The sequence below is a fragment of the Spinacia oleracea genome, chromosome 4 (assembly GCF_020520425.1).
Source record: "Spinacia oleracea cultivar Varoflay chromosome 4, BTI_SOV_V1, whole genome shotgun sequence".
Taxonomy (NCBI): Eukaryota; Viridiplantae; Streptophyta; class Magnoliopsida; order Caryophyllales; family Amaranthaceae; genus Spinacia; species Spinacia oleracea.
Genome location: NC_079490.1, coordinates 133069609 through 133076472, shown reverse-complemented (window position 1 = coordinate 133076472; position 6864 = coordinate 133069609). Strand labels below are relative to the sequence as shown.

At 35.9% G+C, this 6864-nt stretch overlaps 1 long non-coding RNA gene across 2 annotated transcripts; it reads left to right on the top strand.

The window, feature by feature from the left end:
• The first annotated feature begins 316 nt into the window (after positions 1-316).
• On the top strand, positions 317-6551 carry LOC110794929 (uncharacterized). Of its 2 annotated transcripts, XR_002535154.2 has the most exons (4): positions 317-821; positions 5438-5704; positions 5809-6225; positions 6323-6551. It is a non-coding gene; the product is annotated as an uncharacterized lncRNA (long non-coding RNA). The 2 variants fall into 2 exon arrangements; XR_002535153.2 differs by having other exon boundaries at positions 318-821; positions 5438-6225.
• The last annotated feature ends 313 nt before the right edge of the window (positions 6552-6864 follow it).

The window sequence follows — 6864 nt, the reverse complement described above, 5'->3', positions numbered from 1 at the left end:
TGGTGAATTATGGAAAAACTCGAGGGCATTTCATGAAATATCCGTTGTAAATAATAGCACAAAAATCTATCAGCCACATTAGTAGTAATGGGCTTCGAAATAGCCAGTTACTAAATTGTTTATTCGTAACTAACCCTTATTATGCCAGTTATAAAAAATAATCTAAATTCTACTCGGACTTCTTAATGGTAACTACAATTCGGTTACTAATTAACATAAATAATAATCAAAATTCGACTAGGATTAGTTAATAGTAGCTGGTATAAATAAAGTCGTTACTAATTAATTAAATTAAACTAAATCCATAGCCTTTTAATGTGCCAAATAATCCCCAAAACCACAGGACAAATATTCCTCTCTCCTCTTCACAAGCTCAGTCATAATTTCTATCAGTTTGGCTATCATCCTCAATCGCAAATCCCCAGGAAACAAACACAACCCTAAATCTGAATCTCAAATTTCTGCTCGGTTCTTGGCATGTCTCACCGCCGATAATCTCCCTCTTCATCGTTGATTTGCTCCTTTGCCAGCCACCACAACGCTCATTCGCCGGTATTCATCATTTTCTCCTTTGCCGGCCACCGCAACTCTCACTCTCCGGTAAAATTAAATATTTCCTCTTCCTCGCCGCTCCTTGAATTCGCCAGCCTCTGCTCGAGTTTTCTTGTTCGTGCTCAATATCCGCCGCCGGCAACACCCTCCAATTCAAGCCCTCAATTTGCAGAATGACGGATTTGCGGTACCCAGTGAATCCCTCAAATAGAAGGTTCAGCATTGATTCGAAATTGAAGCGGAAAGAGGAAGCATTTGAACTTGCTTAGGTTTGTTTACTCAAATTTCCCCTTTCTAAATTTAATTTGGGCTAATTTAATTAAGTTCTGAATTTTATTTAATTTTCTAAATTGAAATTGAATTTAATTGATAAATAGCTTGAATCGAACTATTTTTACAGAACTTGGGTTATGTGTTGTTTATTATAGGAGTAGTTTTATTTTATTTTTTTTTCTTTACTTCACTGATTTTGATTGATGGTTGTGGCATGTTAATTGGTATGTTAATCGAACTACTTTTACAGAACTTGGGGCTTGTGTTGTTTATTTTAATTTTTTTTTGCTTCGGTTCACTAATTTTGTTTGATGATTGTGGTATGTTAGTTGGTACATTAATCAAACTATTTTAATCGAATAAAAGACAAGCAATTAAGATGGATATAACCAAGACAAAATCAGCTTGTATAAGATAAAGAGTCTCAGTGAAGCTAGTGGTAGTGTAGTTGCAGTGTAGCTGTTGCAGCTGCTGCTTCCACAGTTGCAGTGTAGCTGTTGCAGCTGCTGCTTCCACCGTTGCAGTGTAGTGGTAGCTGTTATCTGAATCTAAGTTATGTATTCGGATTACAAGGTTAGAAGAAGTATAATATAGAGTATTAGTGGACTGGCATTGACACACAAGTAGTTCTAAAACTGTATATTTTTAGCATATTGTCAAAGTTAATTCAATATGCAACAGTCAGACAACAAACTAAGTAAAAGGAGCCAAAATCCTTAATTACCATTTCGGTCCTCATGTTTACTTGCAATGAGCCAGTTCAATAAACAATGAGATGACATTCTCCATCTATAGGTATATAGCTACTGCGGGAAAACTCAGTCCACTCATACAGAAAATAAGAAAAACAAGATAACAAAAGTAAGCCTAAAAATCTAAGGTCACTGAAGTGAACTGTTCCTACAATCTGAGGTCATGAAGTGAAACAGTTTCTACAATCTGACGTCACCGAAGTAAAACTGTTTCTATAATCTGAGGTCATTTAAGTGAAACTATTTCTACGATCAAAGGTCACATAGGTTCTTTTAAAAAAATAAAATACAAATTACACTCAAAAATCATTAAAGTGAAACTGTTATTACATGATCAGATTGTTGAAGTGGAATTTTGGGGTAGCCAAACTATCAAACTGGAGAACTTTCATAAAGTATAGTTATAACAAAAGTGAAAAGAAACTCTTAACCCACTTGTATAATCCAAATAATTTTGAAGTTTGAACCATTTCCAACTTCAAACTAAATTAGCCAAACAGGAGATTCCCCAACCCAAATCCGACTTAACGTGTGTTTCCATATCTACTGGGCATGTTAGACACAATAACTAAAACAAAATCTTATATATATTTTGAGTGTTTTACAGTTTTACTTATTGGTACTTTGTTGGTCTCATTCCTTATGTCGCTGAAGTTGACTTATGATAGAGGTTGGCTGTCATCAAAATGAGTTATGAAGCATAGGGTAGCGTATCAACAATCAAACTAATAGGTGCCACACACTCATCCAAGGAAGAAAATGATGATAAAACTAGAATTAAAATAAATTCAAAACGTAGCAGCAGTTCCAAAAGGGCCACATCCCAGTGTATGTAGGTGATCAGGCTAATAAGACAAGACATGTGGTGCCGCTTTCTTACTTAAGCCACCATGGATTTCAGTGCATGCTACACTGTGCTGAACAAGAGCTTGGAGGTTTTTCTTTCTTTTATTTCTTCATTTCAATATTTATGGCTTTAATTTTTTCGGATTTTCTTTGATATTTCGGTTGTATTTTGATTTAAGGGTAGCTTTAATTTTTTAAATTCACCTTACACTCGTATGGATTATATTTTTTTGGGTGTATAAAGAGTCTTGAGGTAGTGATGTAGAGGGGATTCGCTCTGTGGTCACTAATTTAAGAAATTCGGGATAACATGATGTGTAGATTAAGTGGCAGTCAAAGTTCATAACAAACTACTGTGTAGTGTTACTCAATAACTTTGGATAGGGGAATTATTAAATTTGATGTTATGTAAGTGATGATGGAGATATTTAAAAGAGCTTGGAAACTTTCTTCAGGTATTGTTTCAGTTGTGGCCTCAATCAGGTTGATGGTACAATTAGATTTTCATAGATTATTTTTACATTTTTAGGTGTATAATGTTCAGTTTGAGTTGAAGCTTTTTGATAAAAAGTCTTTGGAGCATCTGGATATTGCATAACAATTTTTACATATTATGAATTATTCTTAGTGTACCTGTAAATGTTTTACTTCTTTTCCATCTATGCCACAATCCCGGTTCTTATTGCTAATCATCATGACTTGAATATTAAAGCAACCAGTCATTTTTCTATATCAAATTGAGCAACCGGTTCTTATTGATATGATGAATTTCAGTCTTATAGTTTTCTCTTAATTAATAGGCTATGAGTCAATTTTTGTTCTCATGAGTATGTTAGAATTTCTAGAATCATATAGTTGAGAATGTGAGAGGATTCCAAAATTATTAAGTTGGAATTTCTCAAATATACTGCAAATTTTGATGATACTTGATGATTATATATGTCGAAGCCTCAATGGTCTAGGTTTTTTAACTGGTACGAATATTGATCTGTGCTTTCTAGTATCATGTCTTCAAGTTCTATGAGATTCTGCTCATATTGAATCACACTACGAAAACACCGCACCCTTGTGTTGCTTAAGAGCTCAGGGGTAGAGCTTCAGTCTGGCCTGCAAGGGCCTGGCCCCCCCTAAAATTTAGCCCAAACCAAATTATATCAAAGGAATTTAGTAAGATAAGGGCCCAATAAATAGTATTGGCCCCCCCAAAAAGCTTGGCCAACTGAAGAGACGAGTGTAACACAAAACAATTTGCTAGCCAGGCCAGATTTCTTTATTGTAAAAGCAGTAAATTTGGGTAAGGGACCACATGAAAGTATTGGGAAAGAAGAGAGAAAGAGACAAGAAACTTATGTCTTCTAAAACAAAAGGAAAAAGACAAGAAAAATAGGGAAAGAGGTTCATAGTCTCATAGACTACTCGTAGAAGAAGCTATAGAAAAAGAGAAAATGATAGAAAGTGAAATAAAAATAGGAAAATGTTTTTATTTACATAATATTTTATATTTATTCTAGGAAAAATGGTTAATCGAGAGTGTTTTTGTTATCGGTAATTTAATTTACTACGAAATTGTAAAAAATAGAAAAAAATAGAACTAAATATTATTTTTTAAACTATAGTTAACAGGGAGTATTTAATACTACCTCCGTTTCGCAATAGATTCATCATTTCCTTTTTCACGTATCCCAACATGCTTCTTTGAACATTAATATCTCTAATTGGGTGTGGGTAAAAATTATGAAAAATTGATATTTGGAATCCTCACATTAATACGAATTTAACAAGATCACTCTTGACTACGTTTGTTTTTACATAATGTGAAAGAATAATTGTCAAAGTTAGTTAATGAATAGTGTCTAAAAGAGAAACGATGTATCTATTGCGGAACGGAGGAAGTAGTACTATGATAGATGATAGTAATAATAATATTATATTTAAACTTGCTATTTGCAATTACCAAAAAAAAAATTGGTATTTGTATCGGCTAGAATTTTACGACATACGACATAGAATTATTTTCCGTTCGGCCCCCCTAAGAAATCGGGTCAAGATCCGCCACTATAAGAGCTGAAGCACACAAATACTCTTCATCTACCTCCAATACTCTCCATACGGAGCTGCTGCCTCGTCCTTACCATTGTAGAGAAGCTTGTTCCCAGTCTTTGATATTGGCCTATTGCAAAAGGTTAAATCATGGGTTTTCATGATCTCGCAAGCTGCTTTAGCAGAGGAGACGATGAGGACTGGTGCTTTCCCTAGATTTATCTGCATTAGGTATTTAGGTCCCCATACCTTACAGACAGTGATTGGAGAGAGCGGTGAGGGTAAGTTCCTAGCTGATGAAGGTTACCTATAATTGGAAGCCTTGGAGGAGAGGGAGGTAAGTTTTTACAAGGAGAAGATTTTTTGTGTAGCCATTTGTAGAGAAAGAATAAGAACAGGATTAGTGGGAAATTTCTGAAGGAGTACAGCCAAATTAACTTCAACAGTTCAATTCTGGGTAGCATCGTTCTGTGTCCAGATTGTGATTAATTATGTTTCTGTATGTTTGTACTTAGGTGAGGGGGAGGGGTTGTTGTGCTCTTTGTTAGACGAGTACTTATGATGTATCCTGGGAAGAGGGAAGAGGTGGACAGATGGTATCAATAGCCAAGAAATCAGGGAATTTGAAGAAACTTAGCTTTTGTTGTCGACCCGCAGCTGTGTATGCTTTCTACTTGTAGAAAAAATGCTTGTCCTTTCCATAGGAACCAAATTAACTGTTTATATATGAGACTAACAACATATTGCTGTGGTTTTCTATTTGCATTCATGCTTGTTACCTTCTTTTGTGTGGAAGGCTTCATTGGGTCCCCCCCCCCCCCCCCCCCCCCCCCCCCCCCCGTATCCAAACTGTGCTTTCACTTTAGTTATTGTCTAGTCCCTTGTAGATGTTATGCTATCTTTGAGATTATTTACTTGTTAGTGGGTCTCTACACTTTCATTCAATGACTTAAACACCATTTACCCTGATGCAGGAGAAGGAAAAGAAGCTATTGCAACAAGAGGTTGAGAGAGATGAAAAACGTCGTGAAAAAGAAGAATCGGAAATGAGGAAACAACTTAAGAGAAAGTAGGAGGAAGCTGAAAGGGAACATCATCGAAAAGAGAAGGAAGAAGCTGTAATAAAGAAGCAACTCTCCATCCAAAAACAAGCATCGGTTATGGAACGTTTCCTAAAATAATCAGGATAACTTAGATATCCCAGAGTGATCCATCTCCAAACACCGCTACCATATTTCTTGGTAACATTGACAATTTCTTTATGCATTTTATTTGAGTTGCGTCTGCATTTTCATGTTTGTATGGAGTTTGGTATACTTTTGCCGAGGGAATGCCTCCAATGCAGGGAGTTGACACTGATAGAAGTCAAAGTAACCTCGAGGCAGGTGTTACCAACAATCCACTGGATTGCAAGCCAGAAGCTCAACGTGAATAGTATTCATCTTGGATGCGACAACTGAAGTATCTACAAAATTTGACTAAACATGCTCTTAAAAAGAATCAACCTCTTACCATTGTAAACATGGTGCACGATAAAGCGCACTTGTTATCAGCTGAAGATCTGATCTTACTGGCAGTCTCAAGGTTGAGTAAATGTGTTTGCAAGCTCTTAGTATGCGTCTTTTTCCTGTTGGATTGTCAGGTACCATCTGACAACATTGTGCGAGAAGAGAATCAAGACGCATGCACCTCAAATAGCAAGGGAAGCACAGTAGCAACAGGGATACCTACAACAATAAGAGATTCCAACCTCCCTGAAATTGTAAGAAGCAATGTTCGCACCTGTAGTTTATTTGAAAGGTAACGATATTTCTTTGAGTTACAGTGTTAGTAATTCGCGTGATTGATTGTGTTGGCAGGTGTCAGTTATTCCCCACAGGGTATCACCAGAGTGGTGGAGTGCTTGCAGCAGAGTTCGTATTTGCTTTTCACTTATTTTCTTACACTAGCTTGATTCAACCTTAATCTCTTTTCTGATAACAAGTGTTCAAAGACATAGGAACTTTATCTACATTCATTTATATTGTACAAGAAAAATTATTGAAATATTTTCTTATCTTATTATTGGAATTTTGATGATTATCTCAAGTTAGTGTTGTCCTTATGAAAATTTGGTATGTGTAATGTTGGTGTATCATATTTGATAAAGAGGACTCGTGGTGGATTATGTAGACCAAATTGCTTGTTTAATTTCGTCACCCCAACTTGATTGGGTGATCTACTTTACAAAGGAATTTCGTAGATTTTTTTTTGTAGATTTGTGGCCGCTGCCACCGTCGTACTACTACAGCCGCTGCTGCCACCACTACACTACTGCAGTTTTACTGCCGCAGCTGCTATTATTTTTTTTCAAAAAAAATTATTATTAGTAACTGGCATGAAAATATTAGAGTTACTAGTA